This window comes from Bacillus rossius, chromosome 1, assembly GCF_032445375.1.
Source record: "Bacillus rossius redtenbacheri isolate Brsri chromosome 1, Brsri_v3, whole genome shotgun sequence".
NCBI classification, from domain to species: Eukaryota; Metazoa; Arthropoda; class Insecta; order Phasmatodea; family Bacillidae; genus Bacillus; species Bacillus rossius.
Genome location: NC_086330.1, coordinates 127758631 through 127780899, shown reverse-complemented (window position 1 = coordinate 127780899; position 22269 = coordinate 127758631). Strand labels below are relative to the sequence as shown.

The following is a 22269-nucleotide window of genomic DNA, read 5'->3' as shown; positions in this document are numbered from 1 at the left end:
CCCTTCGAAAAAAAAAATTTATATAAAAAGTGTCCTATGTCCTTTACTATACCCTTGAAAATATTCGTACAAAATTTCATGATTGTCGGTTGAGTAGTTTCCGCGTGAGAGGGTAACAAACAAACAAACAAACAAACAAACAAACAAACAACAAAAAAAAACTCACATTCGCTTTTATAATATTAGTAAGGATAAAAATAAATTATTGGCATCGGGTGTTTAATTAATTATTGTTGGATTTTCTCTCAATTCCTTCACGAATAATGTTTATAATCAGATTTTTTCAAGCAAAATTTTTTTACATTTTTTTTGTATTTTTTATCCTTAAGAAGAAAAGCAATCATTTTGACTTAATCATTAGTTCTTAACGCCTATTGAATATCTATGGTACGGTAAAATATCATTAAAAACCCTGGCATAAATATACAGCTAAAGTATAGGCGACTTATTTTTTGTTTAGCACTTATGGCAGTATAGATTCCATGTATTTATGATAAGGTTGAAAACTATTAGGGACTCATAATAAACGAAGCAATGAGTGAAATAACAAATGCATTGGTGAAAAATGTGTGGTTTGGTGTGTAAAACAAACAATCTTTTAAATAAATGGGAAATTAAAAATGTTATAAACTGTTGTAATTTTTTTTCCTGTATGAAACAATAACAGATGTAACACCGATGTATACGTGTCCATTAAATATGTGAAGTATAAATATTTTCCATAAAATATTACCCTATCCTGGAAGAATCTGATGGTACGAAATTGGCACGAGGGATTTTGCGGTCATAGTTTTTTTGTAAAACAGAATACTGCCCGAACTCGAGGCCCATTATCATAAATTTCTGTTACAATCTGCGACAAAACAGCGTTACGACATGTTAACTTGCCATTCAGTACGATATGACGACAGAAACTGACATCTGAGAAGCTGCAGAAGGCTAGAAACACGTGCTCGTGCTCCTTGCCGGCCGAGCAGGCTAGGACCACTTCTGCTGACGTCACACGCCTCCCTCCGTGTAGAAGGCACGCACGGAGTCAGAGGGTGTTGTGTTGGCTCGGGCCGCAGTTTGTTACACGCAGTCTTCATAGAAGTTACAGTGTTTGCTTATACGTTAAGTACATTTAAGTTGTATTAACGCAAGTAAGATATATTTTAATAACTTTCCTTTTGTTATGTATTTTCGATACCTATGGTTCCATTAAATTGGAACTTAACTTATTATTTTAGAAATATCAACAGGATTACCCTAAAATCCAAATATATTGTTTTTAAACAACGGTTTAAGAATTTATTTTTAATTTGTCTAGTATCTGTTTGTAATTTTCAAAAAAATCACAAATGAGATTAGTCATACTTATCCTCCAGAGAAGGAACATATGACTTCACTATGAGGATTTTAATGAAATTATACTAGAATAAGTTTCCCGTATGTAAATTATCAAGAAATAATAGTTAATCTGGAGACTAAAAATCATAACTTAGAAAACTACCTACTTAAATTAATATCAATCCGAATAAGAAAAAAATAATGGAAAGATACTGAATCAAACTACTTATTAAGTTGCATAGTTTCTTGCTATAAAAAATCTCCATCACAAGCGAATTTAGCATGGCCGTCATACAGTAGACACTGCGACATTCGAATCGCTCTAGCGATTCATCAGATCTGACAGTTCACTGTAATAATTGCGTTTACAGAATGCATTTTTTGGGGCGGTGTAAGAAGCTATCATTAAGAATTAAGTATAAGTTTATGTGTGTGACGAACATTTTTATGACAGTAAAAATTTTACGAAGTCTGGTTGACTCTACGACTGTATCATTCACCTTTGGGCAAATTTTTTACAGGTGAATACTTTTATTTCCTAGACTTAAAATACTTACCATAGTACCTATTGATAAATATAAACTAGAATAGAAACTACTTATACTAAATTATGAAGTGATCATGAAGTTGAACAGTTAACTTTTAACGCCATTGGAGATATTAGAACTACATCTTTCGATAGCCCCAATACGACATTCATGATTAGCAGCAGCATATTTACTAAATAAAAAAAATATTATATTCAAATTAACTAATTTTTCTGAAATGTAAGACAGTCGAAACCAACGAAATTTCCCCTCTTTTTCTCAGACGTCCGCTGATTTTACAACTCACCCTCTTATCATTTGTGGTTTTTTTTTTTCGTTTATTTTTTGTTTTTGGAAAACTATTGTGTTTGTTTCGCCTTTTCGTTTTGCTGTGTTTTTGTCTCGTTTCAACTGTTGTGCTGAATTTTTTGGGTTCGGTATTTTTGTGCTGTCATCTTTTCTGGGGTTTTTTTCGTTCTGTAAGTCCATTTTTCTTTGTATTTCTTTGTTTGTTGACCATATTCCTGTTGTGGAGTATTGTGTGGCGTTAAATCCTGACAACAGCAATTTTTTGCTTAATTTGTGTTTTTTGTCATTTTGTGTTTTTTTGTAGTTTTCTTCTACAGACATACATGTGCTAAGCAATGGCGTATGTCCAAAAGCTTACATCAAGTCATGCACTCCCATTGCAAAAATCTTTCAAAGATAATATCACCCTCTCCTGCCTTGCAACCGGCTGGGTTTATTTACCTTCCCCCCTTCCCATCCCTTGACGGCCGAACACCGCCGACCAGGCAGAGCAGGGGCGAGAGTCCCGCCGGTCGACGCGGGCGCTCCAAGCGGCGAGCGACAGCAGCGCGGGACTTCCTCGTACTGCACGGGCGCCTCGCTTCCAGGGTTCACGCCGGGGAAGTCCCGTCCCGCAAGCAGAAGCAATTCCCGCTACTTCTCATATTGTAAAAGATTCGCGATTTTAAATTCGATTCCGGTTCTTTCGGTACTTTCGGGACTCGACATCGACGGCATAAAATTTCTTTTTTATTGCGCGCTGAGGTCACTTTCACTGACTGCTCTCCCCTGGCGAGGCGATCGCCCGGGCGGGGGGAGGGGGCGTGTCTGCCGCGCGCTTCTGGGCACTAGTGCCCGTGGCTGCTGCGCCCATACTCTGTAAATAACTATATTTATACTTTTCAGTTTGTTATGAAAAGAAGAAATCTTATTTTAAGTTAGCAATTGCATGCGTTAAAACGATTATCTCTTGAAATGTTTTATTTTTCAAAGTTAAATATTGAAAGTAGGTAAGGCTGAGAACAAAGTGATTTATTTTTTGCAATAAAAAATTGTAACAAAATTTCATATTTTTACTTTTTGTCACTCAAACTTACTTAATCGCTCAAAACTAAATATTACTGCTTCAATCACCGACTGCTGCACCGTAATGAAAAAAAAAAAACTACCTACTACCGAAAGTACCGGGAATTCTCGGTCCCATCGAAGACTAGTACCGAAATTCCTGGTTTTTAAAATCGGTTACGGTCCCGAGTACCTTACTTGGTTGGGGTTTAATAACACGCGGGCGGACCTCCTCCGAGTGTGTGACTGACTCCTCCGAGTGTGTGACTGACTCCTCCGAGAGTGTGACTGACTCCTCCGAGTGCGTGACTGACTCCTCCGAGTGTGTGACTGACTCCTCCGAGTGTGTGACTGACTCCTCCGAGTGCGTGACTGACTCCTCCGAGTGTGTGACTGACTCCTCCGAGTGTGTGACTGACTCCTCCGAGTGCGTGACTGACTCCTCCGAGTGTGTGAATTACTCCTCCGAGTGCGTGACTGACTCCTCCGAGTGTGTGACTGACTCCTCCGAGTGTGTGACTGACTCCTCCGAGTGAGTGACTGACTCCTCCGAGTGTGTTACTGACTCCTCCGAGTGTGTGACTGACTCCTCCGAGTGCGTGACTGACTCCTCCGAGTGTGTGACTGACTCCTCCGAGTGTGTTACTGACTCCTCCGAGTGTGTTACTGACTCCTCCGAGTGCGTGACTGACTCCTCCAAGTGTGTGAATTACTCCTCCGTGTGTGTGACTGACTCCTCCGAGTGTGTTACTGACTCCTCCGAGTATGTGTGACTCCTCCGAGTGTGTGAGTGACCTACGGCTGAGCACGTGCACCGCCGACACTGCAGGCAAGGAAGGTAGAGAGGCTGGAGAGGAGAGAAAGCGGCAGCGGGTATAGAGCTTCTCATCCGTAATGCGCAGTGTGCATTTTTGTGGGCATTTACTCTCTCGTCCCATTGCCACTAGCGTTGTCCTTGTTGCATGTGCCCTGTTGCCAGATATATGCAAACAGCATAAAAGTTATACACACAAACTTTATCATTAATTTTTTTTTAATGTACTAAAGAAAAAAATTATTTCTAAGAGAAAAATTTGGAATGAGAGTTTTGTAAGTAGTTGTTTGTTGTATTTAATCAAGAGCATCGTCAGATAATATTCCATTCTCTCTTCTAAAAAAAAAAATATCAGAAAGACGCCACCTTGGTTTCAACCATTTTTGTTGTTAATTTTGTTTATCTTTCAATATTAAAAATGTAAGTTCTGATAGATTATTGAAATTAATTAATGCTATTAATAGTGACGATTGCTACAAATAGTTTATTCTGTAAAATAATTATTGGTGTTTAGAAATTATATATGTTTTCATTCATAATGTACCTACACAACTGTAAAAACTATCAAAAGGCACTATCTTATGTCTTAAAAAATTAACAAATTGGTAAAATTTAAATAGGGTAGACCGGGGGAAATCGGGTCACGAGGTAAACCGGGTCATCATAACAAGATCTGCTATCTTGCGGCGAAAGAATGAACTGGAGTCTACGGAACCTACCGAAGAGTGCTGCTATCTTTCTATACAACCGTCCACTACAAGGCGAATATCGCCTGTGACAACATTCTGGTAGTCTGTGCGACATGAACCCGAACCTGTGCAGTCCTGAAGTGGAAAATTCTTAACAATGTAAGTTTTATTTTGTGTTACGTAAGCCTTTACGTTCGCATTTAGAAATAGTTTTGTAGTTTAAGTAATGGAGTACGAAAATATGTACCCAATTAACATTCTTCTGCATTACTGAAGCTCTATATGTTTGACAGAATTTATAATATTTTTCTTTTTTTTTAAAGTGTGAAATGGGGTAACTCGGGTCGCTGCCGTTGGGGTAAAACGAGTCACTGCATACAGTGGGGAAATCGGGTTGCTTCATATATTTGCTATATATTGTGAAGCACTTTATTCTTCGTTCTCAATTTTTAAGTTAAGGCCTATTCTAAATAAGTGGAAAAAATGAATTTAAGGCACATGACTTCAACTTTAGTTAAAATTAGTAAGTAAGTACTTATAATTAGTAAGTAAGTACTTATAATAATATTGAAGTTTAGGACATGTTAAAATAATAAAAAATTTTATCCATGTAAATATAGAATCACGAGTTCACTGCCAAATGTGTAAGTGGAAGGAGCACCACAGAAGAAGTGAGAGGCCTGTTAGCAACACCGGAAAAATTAACACCAAAGAGAATATAGGTGAACGAAAAACTGTTGCTTCTCTAAGGCTACTGTCAAAAGAGAATCGCACATTGTTGGAATCCAGGAAATTGAAAAGAAAGAAGCAGGTGTTAAATTAAGTTCAAAGCAAAGCAAAATTGAACCTCTGAAGACGAAGAAGCGAACAAAAACTAAAAACACATCCGAGTTGGAAATTTCGGAAGAAGGCCAGGATGATGAGGAAGATGTTCTCTGCAACATGTGCAAAATTGCATACAAAGACATCAGAAGCTGCACTGCTGGAGATTGGATTCAGTGCCAGTCTTGCAAAATGTGGTACCATGAGCGCTGTGTCAATGCTTTTCAGTGTAAACAGTTTGTATGTGGAATGTGTCTGTCAAAACAGTAAAGAAAATCTGTTGACCCGATTTGCCCCACTTGTGATCCGATTTACCCCACTTCTGTACAGAAGTGGGGTAAATCGGATCACAAGTGGGGCAAATCGGGTCAAAACATTTCATTTTCCTTTTATCAAGTTTAATGTCAATTCGTAAGGAAGATTGGCTAATGTTTGTATGTAAATATGTACATAAATGTATGACTGACATTACTGTAGATTATTTTATGGTAAATTAATATTGGTTTTATACTTATTCAGGAATTTCAAAAAATTGACCCAATTTCCCCCGGTCTACCCTATACTAAAACTTAACATAACCATCAATAGCGTACAAAATAATGTTAATGTTAAGAAGAAGCGGGGTAGTACTAGTCTGGCGCTGTGGTCCGAGAGTGAACCAGGCTGTGGCCGAGACGCGCGTGACGACACACCCGCTCCTGCTGCCCGCGGTGGCGCGCGCAAAACCTGCATACACACAGAGAAAACCCTGGCCACTTACATGCAGGATGCAACATTTCATTAAGTTAATGCATGACATTTTGAATCCCGCATGTAAGTGCACAGGGTTTCCCCAATTGTCTATGCAGGTTTTATCTGGGCCCAACTTATCTGGTTTTTAGTCTAGAGATAAGAAGTGAGGTCAGTTAGTCATGGCGCCAATCGCAGCCAAGATTGCAAATCCCCTACTAGCGCATGGTACATGCTACCTCTCCTGCATGACTTCAACCCAGCATGAGTACGGCGTATAGGCCTCGGCCTGAGACGCACTTAGTATCCCTCCCTAACCCGGACCCCTTACAAACACACTTAGTTTTTAGATAGGAAAAATTCAAGAGGCGAAGACAAACGGAGCTTCGCGTCGGACCGGGGTTCGAACCAGAAGTTGGGAATCGTCGGGAACGGCGCTGTGGACGTAGCTGAACTCACTTTTTAACATCACCGTCGCCGTGTTCTACGTCCGAAACACTCCGGATATGGAGCTCCACTACGCCTGGTGATAATCAATATACTAAAAAAAAAAAAAAGTTCAAACACTACACTTGTCTACCGTTGTCTCGGATATCGCGCTAACACGAAGATCAATAATTGGGGGGAGGGGCTCACGCAGTGCCCATATTCATGCAGTATTGCACGCATTGCCACCATATGGTCTTGCACACGTTCGCCATCTTTAACTTGACATTTTATTTCTTTACTGTAAATCCTATCCTGAAGTCCCTCTTCTAATACTGGCACTACAAAGCAAAAATTATAAATCTCATGTTTTGTTTTGTTTTTACATCGTTATCGTCTGGTGCAGATAAATCAGGTTCCAGCCAGTATGTGACCGACCATCAAAGGAATTATTTCATAAGAGCTACTGCAGATGTCGTAACAGTCACACTTGGTGAATATTGTTGACTCAAACACATATCTAGCGCTAACTCCTGTGGTTTGTCGAGCCAGCAAACTTAATATGTAATACATCTCTGCTAAAGGCTTACAATAGTCCAAGTAACAGGTGTTATAGTACTAGTAAACACTACTAAGCACTTAATAAGTTACAAGAAAAAACTAAATATTATTTATTTGTCACAAAAAAAACTGCTACTAAATGTAATAAATTAAAAAGACCAGCATTTTTTTTCATATAGTGATGCGGCAATTTTTAAATGTTAGGTAAGCTTTAGTTCATCACAACCTTTTCCACGTTGATGTTACTGTAGGCGAATAGTAAACTTATAAAATTTAAATGTTTCGTATTATGGATCCTATTCTAATAACTCCTTTCGTGTATATCTATTCAACTAGCTTTTGTGAAAACTGGCCATTGGCTCAGTGCTCAGCCACACTTGTGTGACGTCACGGACAGCATTCACAGTACACAGAAAAAAAAATGATATTTCTGTTTCCTTTGGAAACCAGTTGCCAAGAAATACATTGTAATACTACAAGTAATATATTGAAAATTTGTACAACTCATGGCTATGGTTATGTTTGCATAAGTGAAATGCGTTTTTCGAGATAATACTGAGTATTTCTTACAAAAGTTGGCACATAATAGTACCTATATTTTAATTGTTTCATTCAAGCGTATTTTTTTTAAATCAAGGAAAAAGATAATTGAATATTCAATAATTGAAATTTATTTTGTTTTATTATGATTGTTAATGTGCGCAGTTAACCCTGGTTTACAAATAACTTTTAACCATTGGAGTTACTGGGACAATACAAAGCGTAAATGCCCGGGTAAGAATTTCCAAACCCAGTATTACTGCGAACACTATTTTGTAGCGATGCAGTGCAAACGTACAAATGTACAAATATCTGTAAGTTGACATGATTGTAGAATAAAGTCACAGTGCTGGGCCACCCTCGCGTGACGTGAGGGCAGCGGGCAGCAAGCACCAGGCACCAGGCCACCGGGTGTGCGTCCCGGTACAGTGTTCCGTGTCACCGTGTATGGTTCTTGTTCGGACACTCAGGCCCCCGCCTACCCGGGCACGCACACGGCGTGCACAGCTTCGGAACAAACCACGCGATTTGAAAACTGTGGTGTCTGTTTACGAAAAGCATTTAAGAATGCGCACAGGACGTATTTAGTTATTAAACTTCATTTTTTGGACAGTAGAAAAAACTAAAGAGCGTGTTTTCAGACTAATTTCTAGACATGAACCGCCCGGTAAAGATTCTGGAAAGCACCCAGCGTGCTTAGAGGCGACACCGCGCTAGAAGCACATTAATAGGCCCACCTAGTCAAGGGTGTGTCTATGTTAATGACAAGTGGGACGCTCGCTGGTGCTTCTAGCTCGGTATCGCCTCTAAGTGCAAGGCTCTGAACTGACGTGCAGTCTTCTCGTCTTGCATGGGGCAACTATGATATTTAAGCGGTAAAACATAACATTATATAGCGAAGAAATGAAGATAAAGGTGTAATGCAGGTCCCATAAGTGCTTTCAAGAATCTGTACCGGTCGTTTCTTGTCTAAAAATTATTCTGAGAACACGCGTTTCAGCCTTTTTTAACTCTTTTAAAAATACCTTTCAAAAACTTATTCCAGAAACAAAACTACTTATCCGCCCTCAGCGAATTCTTAAATGCTTTTCTTAAACAAACACTGCTCGGATATGTTGAGCAGTTTTCAAATCTCGTGGCTTCTTCTGAAACTCCGCACACCGTGCAAATGGGGACTTCAGCTGTTTTCCAACTGAACAAGCACGCATAATGCCAAGCTCTATAGTTTGTTTACCTTACAGAGTAGACATAAGGCACGCTCTCCAAAAGGCACGCGTACCGCGGATTAAGTTTTCCAGTAACTGATTACCTGTAACAAAACAAAACAAAATATTACTTCTACAACAACTGCTTTAAAAAAAATCATAAACAAATTAAAATGTAGGATATACCAAATGTAGGCACTAAACTACACTGCTATAAACAGCAGCAGGTGTGAAATGTCTCGAAGAAAGTCTCGCGATGCTGACTTGTAGGGTCGTGGAAGGGAAGCCAGCTCGGTCAATTAATTTATCTGTGCGGGGCGCTCACAGCGGCGCTGACTCACGGGGTCATTCGGCGATAGTCTCGTCACTTGATCCTTGCGAACCACCCTAATGAGAGGCGGCAGGCCGGTGAGTCAGCTGTGAGGCAGTGAGACACGAGGTAGTTCGGCCCACGTAAGGAAAACACGGTGCAGAAAGTAATTACAGTAGACAATCGATTATACGAATACCGATCAATAAATCGAAACATCGGTTAACCGAAAGCGTTCCAGTCAGCAAATTCAAATTTTCGTGCCACGTAATTCCGCTAGCGGGCTCTACTGCGAGATTTAGGGGCAAACAACTGAGTCTCAGCTCTGGAGCAAAAGGCAATTAATAATGGTCTAATTTTCCCAAAATGTAGGCTTTATTTGATCTACTATTACTATTTTATGTAATATATCTAAAACCAGTGATACAGAATATAAACAGTTTTGTGTTTAGTATCAGTGTTTCTTTGTTTCATACGTATTGTTCCTACGACACTGGTACAAATTTTTCGTAAATAATCGGTAATCCGAAAAATCAGCTATCCGAATATTCCCAGTCCCGAATTATTTCGGATAGCCGTTGCTACATTGTACTTTTTTCTGTGAATCTCGCCTTAATTCATTTATTAAAGGATATAAAGTTAAGCATATAAAGAGGAAATTTGTTTTCAATCGTTGTAAGGTCATACTTATTTTATAGTTTTGTACGTTATATTTGTATTTGATATACCATTTAAATAATTAAGGATACGAAAAATATATTTACTTCATATTTTACTGATAATAATTTTAAAAATTAATATTTGCACAAATTTACAAGGAATTATCAAGAATCAATAACTAAATGCATAGCCTATGCAAACCGATCATAGCTACGAAACAAAAGTAGAATCATAAAGTAAATATCCGTGATATCACGTGACACTAATTAAGTTTTAGTAATTACTCATTTCATATGAACATTGTATTTAAAATGAAATTTATTTGATGAAAAAAATCAAGTAAGTAAACTGTTCGTCTAACTAATACAGTTTGAAAGGACAAACCCTTTAACCCGTCCGGATTCGTCAAGTACGCCACAGGGGCAAGTTACGTACGCAAGGTCGCAAGCACACAACTTCGTACACGGGATGAATGTGTTTTACTTTGGTGTAGTCAAACAATTTTTTTTGAAAAGAGATAAATAATAACCAAGGTTTTAATGCAGAATTAATACTTATAAAATATATGTATTTTGATGTACACTGTTAAAAAAATCACCTTAAATTTAACTATACAGTTTAGTAATAATTAACGGGCCTTCATAAATTTATGGACATCTTGATCAATGTTTCGGATTTTAAGTTAACTTATTTTGAACATAAAATCACAAAATCATACTGGAGTATTGGCAACAGCTTGTTAGGGGGTCGTTATTTCTCTATCGCCATGTAGATTTTTTGTTTGTTTTTTCATCATAACCTCTTTAAGTATTATTTATAAAATAGTAACTCGATACCTCCCTTGCAAAAATTTATAACAGATACTCACTTAGAGTATTATCACTTGTGTAAAACGTAGCGCGCGAGTGATGATAATTACGAAGAACTGCATCCCATTTTACACCCATTATACTAAACTAAATGAATATATGTTGCAAGTATGTGTGGTAGAACAAGAAATCCAAGAGAGGTATCGAGTTAAAGTTTTAAAAATAGTACTTAATAATGACGAAAAAGGGAAAAAAATAACTTGGCGTGCGAGACCGAGCCTAACTAAACGAAGAATACTTGTTATAAATTGTTTGGTGATCTTCGTAAAATTTACGGATATCTTCTATAACTAGCGGGTAGGTATACTGAGTTTACACAATTTGAACATCATTTCGCAGGAACAATCTTCGAGAATTAACAGAACCTTCAAAAAAGTTTTACGTCTACAGGAAATAGCACTCTCTTGTTCCTTACGTGTGTATATTTACCTTGTTTTGCAACAAAAAAAAAACTTCGGGATTCGAAATCCAGCGCAGTTTCTACAAAGATTAAGGTAACTAGAACTACGAAAAACTAACTCTTCGCTTAAAACACTTTCTTCATCAGAAAGTCCGTAAAACATTAGTGTAGTTTCTAAGAGTGTGATAGTAACCTGCATTTCATGAGTTCACATTAAACTGGATTCACAATTAACAGCAGGCCAAGCACACGACTGTGCATACGAACTGTGCGAAATCGGTTCACAGTTTAAATCTTACTGTTGTTAATTTTAGCCAATGAAATTTCGCGATATATCCGACATCTGTTGGCAGTGTTAGTACAACTATCAAATGATTATCCCGTGACATCTGATCAGCAATTTGTGAACACAGTTTTTCAACATATAAACAAATAATGGTTATATCAATTTTTTAGCTAACCATTCTAACTACGACACATTTTTATTTACAATTATTTCTAGTGACCTATAAGTAATACCAATATTTAATTTTTAAAGCCGGAATTACACCTCAGAATTGTAATATCTCGACGATTTCTTGCCACAATATGATTGAAAAATATAAACAGTTCTCTAGTCCCGCCAAAATGGCTTCCTACTCTACTATCATTGGTTGTTGCGCCATGCGTCCGTAACAGAATTAAAATATATTCATTTCCCTTCTATGCACACGACCTGTCTCCCATGCACACGGCCGTCCTATGCGCTATTGTGAACCAGTAGGTTGGAAAACATGGCGCACGACCCATCGTTACTGTAAGTGTTATTTTTTCGCTTGTGAACCGAACTTAACTGTCCTCTCCACTGTGCGCCGAGAACACATCAGTTGTGCATGCAAATTTTATTGCTTCCGGCGTAAACAATAACTTTAATGTAAAATCAGCTCAGTAAGGCTTAGGTTTGTTTGTAGGCAGTATTTACATACTGATTTCAGTTGTTCAAGCAAAAACAAATATACGAACATAAAATTAAAGTTATAATATATGTTTTAAAATGATTCAGGTTAATATTTTATTTTTAAGATTTCTACGTTAAATTTGGTATCTGAATTTCATATTATAATTGTATTTACAACACGATAAAACATGAATTTTTCAATATTTTTCGCTTTTATCGGAGTAGTTTCATTATATAGTTTAAAATTTCGGTCTGAAAATCGTAATTTCCGGCGAGTGCAAATATACGTGTTATTTTGCGTAAAAAAATGTAGTTTAAAATGCACCTGTGTGTGTGCGCGCATGTATATGTAGATATGTATGTCACGCTTGGCATTATTTTAAATAATTCTCCGTTAAATTTCGTTTCCAAGTTTCGTATAATAAGTGAATTTGCAACATGAGAACATATGAACATGTTCGTTACCGGGGTTGGATGTTACCCATCTATCGGAAGTACTGAAACACTCGCTCACATTTTGAAGTTATTCTTCTTTAGGCGCGTTATGAAAAAATGATGAGAGTGAAATTTTAAGATGCGCGCGCATCACTGTAACACAAAATTAACAGGTTGAATTTCCCGCTAAACCGCTCATAAAGTCTCGAAAAAAAGCTACCAACAAAATAGAAATAGAACCTCTATTAGTCGCGCATGTTGGCACGCTCGTCGCCTCTGATCACTGTTTTCATATTTATAATATTTATCCACATGTTTCTAGTTTCTACCTTCACAACACGTGTTTTAGTTTCATACAAGTGCGAATTATATATGTGTTAGTGAATTATATTCAGTAGTGATTTAAATTGAATATTTTGATTAATATTATTTACTATTCGTAAATATAAGTAAAAAAATTTAAAAATTGTGCCTTTATACTTTTAAGTGCTCCAATATAATTGAGGTTAACTATCCGTATGTATTATTTATTGATATAAATTAAAATATTATTATTTAATATAATTAATACTAAATATTATGACATTATTAATGTTAAATAATTATTATTGGTTATTTAATATTTACAAAATAAAGAAATAAATTTAATAAAACATTTTATAAAAAATGTGTGATAAAAATTAATGATGCCAAAGAAGTATAACTTCTCACGCGCGTACATAAGTACACGCACCCATTTTTTTAAACTTTTTTTTTTCATGCCGACGTAATTCACCGACAGTAGCTGACTCGGACTAACGGAAACCTAGTGGGGGATACAGGAATTTTTCAGAGGAAGAAAGGGAGAGAATGTTGAAGAAACAATAATAATAGAAAAATATATTTTATTTATTTAAAAAAAACACGTAAAAAAAAGGGGGTTTACCCTCACATTATCATTCTCAACATGTGTCCCTTCTTGTGTGGTTTGCAGTTCCAGGTGTTATAACAAACCGCTCACCTTGTACCAAACAAAATAACAGACCGCCTTCGCCGAAATTTTTGCAAATGATTGCTTAACGTTGGTCAAAAAAAAAAAGAGGGTGGTGATGATCCTATACCCTCTCCCCTTTGCGTCCGCCACTGAGGAAACCTTTTTGCTTGACCAATAAGAAAAAATGTTCTTAACAACAAGGAATAATTTATCGACAGGTTTTCGTGCGTGTTTCGACATCGCTGGCAAGTTGGAGAGCCTGAAACACCTTCCCAAAGCGCTCGACGTCTGTGGAGGTATCATGAGATTCCATTACCGCGCTGGTTACCGCAGTATTTATCTGCCATTGACGCGGGATAGAAGTTTAGAAGTTTCTGCCGGCTGAACGCTAAGCCTGAAATATGCGAGGTGTCCCACGTAAGCACTAAACATTCGGTGAAATGTCACGAGGCCTCCCCCACCCGCCCAAAAAAAAAAAACACATAGAGGACAAGCTGTAAAACGCCACTTCCTTGATTATACACGCGCCGGTGGTCCCGGATTTGGAGACGGGACCATTCACAGAGAGCGCCTTTCGGACCGCGACATCGAAACCAGACTTCAGCCTGCACTGTACATTCTTTTTTTTGTAAGTGGAACAGAAATATTTGTGTGAAATTACAGATATTTGTCAATTTGTACATTTACCTGAAAAAAAAAACTGCATCACTAAAAAAACAGTGATCGCAGATATACTGGGTTCGGATTCTTAACAGGGAATTTATGATTTGCGTTGTCCCATACCTCCAATAGTTAAAGTTGTTTGTAAACCGTTCCCTGAATAGCTTTCCAGTATTAACTGCGCACATAATAAGCACGATAACACAAAATAAAGTCCAATTATTGAATATTCTATTATCATTTCCATGGTTTAAAAAAATAATATGTTTGAATGAAACATCAATTAAAATATAAAATTATTTGCCAATTTTCTTAAATACTCAGTATTGTCTCGAAAAAATAATTCATATATCTGCACAAATAACCCAAGCCATGTATTGTACAAAGTTACAATATATTTTCTTTCTTGTATTATTACAAACTATATCTTGGCGACTGGTTTCCAAATAAATATTTTGTATAAGAAAAGAAATTTCTTTTCTGTGTGGGCCAACCAAATCCTAAAATCCTCAAATACCATCAAATATTTAATTTTCGACATATTTGATATTCGAGTAAAATAAATCGAAGTCAATTATATCTATGAGTTATGAACATTCAGAAATTAAAAACTAGCACATTTGTAGTTGACCAGCCTACTACATTATCTATCCCTTCAGAATCTATGAAATAAGTGTTTTTATTTCCCACCACCTATTCTCTCAGAATGTTTGTTTAGCGTTTTCAGTGAACATTTTCTATACAAAAAAATCTTATTTTAAATAAATATTTTGAAAGCAAATGTTCATATTCTAAACATGTAAATAGGTTTTTTGTTAATTTTATGGGTTGAATTTCTCGTCAAAAATTAAAATTAAATGTTTTTTTCCCCTCAAACACTACTTTACTTCATTCTTGACTCTCGAGTTGTGTACTCGTATTCAAGGCACTCTTTTAAGAATCGAATTAAAGAATTGGAATTTTGAAATGAAGTGTATTCAAATTTAATTGATATAAATATTAGTTAATTTAACATCCAGGTATAAAGTATCTGTCAATATGCATTACACTAAAGGGAGGAGGGATTAGTAGCGGAGATGATTCACGAAAGTTGTAAATCACGCTTTTGAAGTTAAAAGCCACTCAGGTAGCCCATTCCAGAAGCCACGTAGGTCGAATATATCACCCTGAATGTGATCATTTAAATAACAACTGCAGTACACTAATTGCGTCTCTTCTTCACGGGCTGTAGATCTTGTCCTACAACATTAAATATATTTCACGAATCAACGAGTAATTTATTTGTATGTTTCGTATGGGTCCGACAAACCCACAAAATAATACAATGCGACTGAGTACGGAAACTAAAAATAAACAATCTTCCAAACGCATGAAACTTCGATTTACCCACCACAGCGTGAGTTAAAATTCGACCGACAATTATTTATGAGACCTGTGGTCTAAAGTACTTCCCAAGACAAGTATAATCTACATCTTTCAAGTCTTAGCTGAATTTTTTTTATTGAAAATAGTAGAGAAAGTACAAAAGATAGAACGCTAAGCGTCTGGCTACTGTTTAATTAAACAAAATTATATTGGCCTACCACCGCTAACCACAAGTTACACGACACAGACCTCATTCCTAAGTTGTGTTGCGTGTTTCCGTCTCTTATGACGAAGCTGCTGGCGACCAGACGTTGAGCCCGGTAAAGCCATAAGGCGCAAAAGTTTAGACACAACTTTATAATGTAATGGTAATTTATTTTAAACATATCCTAAACACGTATTCTGCAAGTACATTTTGAAGATACAATGATTTAAAGATACACACTGATGATCGTAAAATAATTTATTCGAAATGAGGGAGAAATAGTCTAACATTATTTCCCATACGTTTTTCTCTCTGTTGTTGCCTGAAATTATTTTTAAGTAATATTACTATGATAGCGACAATATTTGCGGTGGTTGTAGAAATTTATTTAACTGAACTTTTTCAAGACGATAAGTGTTCCACCTGAAATACTTTCTCTAATTATGTTTTCAACTTTTTTTTTTCATGATTAACCTGCAGCCGAAGGTCCAGTAATGAAATGACTCACTTGGTAGAGTGTTTACGGGTATGATAATCGAGGTATTAAGTTATTTCCCAACCTCGGACTATCGTGATGATTTTCAACGACCCTTCACTCGGGTTGTATCGTGAGTCGTGCCCTGATGCTGTCGCGGTCCAGTAAACTTTTTCAGAGAATTTTTACCCGGTACTTTTATTTAATGGGGAGAGATAGAGATATAAAAACGCCATTTTAATTTAAACAAATTTTATGCCATAACTCTTTTCTGTCGTTTAGTTTTAGAAATTTGGCTTCGTTGAAGCATAGAATATAAGTTAACAGAATTTATCCAAATAATTATAACTGACTGATACATTGGCGTTCATAATTAAATTAATTATTTTGGGAGGACAACTGTAATGACACTGTCAATAAACACAAGGTTATGTGATATTTGAAAATCTCTGAATGTGTTATTTCTGCCTCAACAAAGACCAATTTTCAATATTAAACGTTAAAAAAACCGTGGTAAAACAACGTTTGGAAACAAGATGGCGTCTTTCGGCTTTACCTCTCCCCCTTAAATAATAATAAAAACAGCTATAAGGACTCTGTTAAAACGCTAACAGGCCCGCGGCGGCATCAGAGCGAAGAGAGAGAGAGAGAGAGAGAGAGAGAGAGAGAGAGAGAGAGAGAGAGAGAGCTGAGAGCCCGAGGCGCGCGCACGGAGCACTACACGGCTCACAGCCGCCTGCAGGGAGGACACCGATGCATCACGTGACTCGCGCCAAACACTGCGGCGGCGTGCCGCTGCGTCCCGTGCAGTGCGGAGTACATGACGCCCGCTGTTGCTAGATTAGTAGGCTACTACTAGGGTTGCTTACATTAATAATATTATTTTGTTTACCATCGTTAGCAATTATTAGACCATAAAATAGTGTGTATTGACAGTACTATTACAGTGGCAGTCATTCTGGAAGAAATAATAATAATAATTCAATACTATACAGAGGGGAAAATATTTGTGGCAATCAATCATTCTTAATTACAATGCATTTCATTAAATTAGTTGCTATGATCAAACAGAGCACAACATTGCTAATTTAAAATAATATATAATTTTTGTTGACAAAACCGTTGAAACCAAGATGGCGTCTTTCAGTTCCATGTACTTAGAAGAATAAAATATTACCAGATATTAGCTCTTGATGAAATACAAGAAGAGAATGTATCTTCAAAATTTATTAACAGAATACATGTTTAGGATGTATTTAAAATAAATTACTATGACATTATAAAGTTGTGTCTAAACTTTTGCGCTCTATGGCTTTGCCGGGCTCAACGTCTGGTCGCCAGCGGCGTCGTCATAAGAGACGGAAACACGCGACACAACTTAGGGATGAGGTCTGTGTCGTGTAACTTGTCAAGAGTAGTGTCCGTGGTTAATTCACTTCCCAACAGACACTTGGGAAAGCAACAACGATGTTTGTTTAGGAACAATGTTGACAGCGAAGACAAGATGCAAGGGAAAAGTTCTGTTCTTAGGAGGAATTCGTGCCTGCAGGACATTCAGAGATGGTACAACTGCACGTCAGAAGAAACTATCCATGCTGCAACATCGCGACCAGAACTGGCTGCGTGGACCGCCAACCTCCGCTAGGAGAAGTCTTCTTAGGAAGAAGAAGAAGGAGAATGATGTTGAGAGAACAATAGTCGTAGAATGATGTTTAGACTATTGGTACTATTTTTGAGAACTGTCGAAAACGATACAAGTTATGTGACATAAACTATATCGGGGAAAGAATCGACCACGTCACGTAGCAAGGAATCAGTAATCTCGCAAAACCACGGGGGAAACACCGGGACTCGAACCCACGTCCTCCTGAAACTTAGAGCCTCGCCTCATTTACAACTGCGTCAATAATAAGCTGCTTAGACTGTTTTATATATGCCACAGATAAGTCGTCAAGCAGATTATCTACCAATGGATAAGAGGTTTGACTCAAGGGGACAGATTCCTCCCCCCCCCCCCCCCCCCCACAAACTAACACGGAAAGGAAAAAAATATAGTATTAGTACAGTTTGGTTCATTCAGGCGCTGGTGCCGGTGCGAAGATCGATGATAGGGGTCAATGACGGACCGCACTGTCGTCGCGAAGGCCATCTTGGATTACCCTGACCCCGGTGGCCATTTCGGATCTGCCATTTTGAATCCGCCATCGTGGATCCACTATCCACTATTTTGTTTTCCACCATTTAGAATTCTAGAACTCTAGCCATCTAACACCTAGTGTTGTAATTTTCGTTTCGGCCGCCATCTTCAAATTCCTTAATTTTCAAACAAAAAAAATTGGGAAATGTTTTTAAATTAATAAAAAAATTAACCAATAAAATTTTAATAAAAAGTATTTCACCATTTTAAAACTGTCCGCCACATTGAAATTCCGTAAATTTTAACTTAGAAAATCGAGGAAATTTTTAAAAATAAAAATAATTCGATTAAATTTTAATAAAAAATGTACTTGCACCATGGAGTCCTTGGTTCGAACCCGGCAAGGGCAAAATAAGAATGGCGATGGATCCTCTCTCCATGGAAGCCACCGGCAGACTGACCTCCCACCACTAATGCCAAGGTAGATATTACATAAGTTAGTATGATGTCACGGTGGCCATCTTGTTTATGTCTGTTCGAGGCCTCTACCGACATAATGTTTTCGTTTGCTCTATGGTGCTGCTGCCATTTTAGTTTAATTTTTTACCCACTAGAGGGCAGTATTCACTTATTGCCAAGGTACTCGCCATATTGGCCGCCATATTGAATTTCTCTAATTATTTACCTAGAAATTCGGAAAAAATCCCAAAATGTATCAAAAATTACTTTTTTATTTACTGATCGATTCCATAATCTCGGTAGAATCTTTGGGTGATTACAAGAAAAATAATTTAATAAAAGTTACAATTAATGACAGGTTTAATAAATAAAAACACACTAAAGTTCAAGTTTTACAAATTTATTAATAAAAATACATTTTAGGTTAAGGCATTAAGCATTTTCTTAAACAAAGTTTTTAATGCTGCACGGACTGCCTAGGCGATTCTGGTTGCAACTTTTGATGGTCTCGGGCTCAGGAACACAGGTATCCGACTGGTAATCTTCTTCAACGACTGCTTCGATGAGACATGGACGATGACGTCTGCGACCACGGCTGCGACTTGGCTATGCCTCAGTGCATGTTGAGACAGGATCACTGACTGAACTATGACGAGATGCACATCTTTAGGACAGCTGTGTAGATGCAGTGCAGGTCACAACATGTTGAAACACATAAAAGTTTGGTGTTGCACATGCAGACGAAGCGACTACTTCCTCGATGCTGGTTGAAAGGATCGTGTGCGGTCTCATGTGATATATGGCACAGCTTCCAGGTTCGCAGCAATATAGCAGATGCTGAGTCGGTTCGTAGGACACAGGAAAGTGCAAAAACCACCAGTTCTATCGCCTCCATCAAAGGGTTCCATATATGTGCACAGATATACGGTGTCGCAGTAGTTGTACTCGATACTGCTAAAGCTGAGTCTTACGCTCACATACACGTTGGAAGGATGAAACGAAAACATCTTGCAGGTCGGATGACAACTGAAGTTGCGAATCATTGCGCGCCTTTTATATATGTAGGCTCTACTCACACTGCGAGTGCCATTTCCGCATTAGCTGAGGGTTGGTACAGGCAAATACTCGTTCAAACTTGTCGTGTGGCTGTCCATCATACATTGTATTAAGCTTGAGCAGGGAAGGACAGCCATAGTCAGTCTGCAGGTCTATAATTTCGGTGACTCCATCGCAAAATTTGCTACGCCATTTCTCATGCTCAGGTCCCGCGACATAAATGATGCCAATCTCTTCAGTGAACTAGCAGTACATGGTGAAGGTAAAGCTATATAGGGGTCAGAACTTTGACTATGTGTATTGGGACGACTCAAACGAATTAGTCGACAGGTTAAGACTTTTACTTGCTTCGTTTAGTGTAAAAAACTATTCGCACACCAACGAAATAGTATTTATACTTGAAGAACTGAGGGAAGCTGGCTACATACAATGAGTCGAGCTGCAATTGCACGTGAACTTCATGATCCTGCAAGACGAAAATACCTTCGACACAAATTCATGGTGTGCGGACTTGATGATTTATTCCACATGGACCTTGTTGAGATAATACCATATTTCCGAATGAATAAAGGTTTCAAGTACTTGTTGGCAGTCATCGATGTGTATAACAAGTTTGCTTGGGCCAGACCTGTGAAATCGCAGACTACGACCGACATAGCCAAGGTCATATCCAATATTTTGTGTGATGGTCGTGTACCGTCGCACCTGCAAACGGATCTCGGCAAAGAATTCTACATTGCAACCTTGGAGTCTTTGATGAAGAAGTTTGGCATCAAAAACTACTCTACATTTAGTAATGTCTCTGTTATTGAAAGGTTAAACAGAACTTTTTACACCAAGATGTGGCGACAGTTCATGGCTAATTAAAATGCAAGTGGCTGGATAGCTTGCCAAAACTAATAAGCAAATACAATTCCACGGTGAATTCTACTACGAAAATGAAGCCTAAGGACGTAAAAGATAATCACCTCCTTCGGACTGTGTTTACCAACACAAAGAAGGGAGATCCACGAAAGTATAAAGCCATCGTCGGTGAAAATGTGTGGATCTCCAAGCAGAAAGGCATCTTCGAGAAAGGTTTCACTGCGAATTGGTGTCCCAAAATTTGCCGCGTGACCCACATTCGCGAATGTGAGCATAGGACCTACTACTTCGAAGATTTGGTGGCTTCTACGCCGAAGAGATTCAACCTACAATGTATACCAACATGTATTTGGAAGAGAAGATTCTCAAACGAAGAAATGTAAGATCCTATGTCAAGTGGTGGGGCTTCCCACCTCGCTTTAATTCGTGAATAGCCGATGTATGAATCGAGAAGTGCTAGTAATATCCTTGTATAAATTATGTAATAATTATTGTTTATACTTTTGTGGTTTCCTTTCTCGAACATGTAATTTTTGTAAATTTAATTAAATTACCTTTTTATATCGATCAAGAATCGAACCGAGATGATGGAATCAATCAGTAAATCAACAAGTATTTTTTTATGAATTTTGGGATTTTTCTGCATTTCTAGGTAAATAATTAGAGAAATACAAGATGGCGGCCAATATGGCGAGTACCTTTGCATTAAATGAATACTGCACTCTAGTGGGTAAAAAATTAATCCAATATGGCAGCAGGACCATACAGCAAACGAAAACAATATGTCGGCAGAGGCCTCCAACAGACATAAACAAGATGGCCACCGTGACATCATACTAACTTATGTAATATCTACCTTGGCATTAGTGGTGGGAGGTCAGTCTGCTGGTGGCTTCAATGGAGGGATGATCCATCGGCATTCTTATTTTGCCCTCGCCGGGTTCGAACCAAGGATTCCATGGTGCAAATACATTTTTTTATTAAAATGTATTAGAATTTTTTTTAATTTTAAGATCTTCCCCTAATTTATAAGTTTAAAATTACGGAAATTCAATATGGCGGACAGTTTTCAAATTGGCCAAAGTTTTTTTAAATATAATTTTATTAGTTAATTTTTTTAAATTGAAAAAAATTGCTAATTTTTTGTTGAAAATTATGGAATTTCAAGATGACGGACATAACGAAAATTTCAACACTAGGGAGTGGGGTGTTAGATGGAAAAAGTTCTATAATACAAAATAGTGGAAAACCAAATGGCGTATAACAAAATGGCGGCTCCAATATGGCGGATCATGAATGGCCGTCGGGGTCAAGGTCATCCAATATGGCCGACGTGACATCAGGGCGGTCGGTCATTGACCCAATCCTCAATCCTCGCACCGGCACCAGCGCCAGAAGTAACCAAACTATACAATTAGTGTGGTAAGGTTTTTCTTTCAAGAAAATGATTTTAAAGTTTGTATTACGTA

At 37.7% G+C, this 22269-nt stretch overlaps 1 protein-coding gene across 8 annotated transcripts in view; it reads right to left on the bottom strand.

Moving 5' to 3' along the window:
- LOC134545533 (protein N-terminal asparagine amidohydrolase) overlaps nt 1-22269 on the bottom strand; it is a 346287-nt gene that overhangs the window by 59143 nt on the left and 264875 nt on the right. For 6 of the 8 annotated variants that reach the window (XM_063388612.1, XM_063388613.1, XM_063388609.1 and 3 more), the window contains one exon: nt 9025-9099. The exons of the other annotated variants lie outside the window; for them this stretch is intronic. The gene's annotated coding sequence lies outside the window, so the exon portion shown is untranslated. The remainder of the gene's footprint in view (nt 1-9024; nt 9100-22269) is intronic. 8 annotated transcript variants of the gene reach the window in all.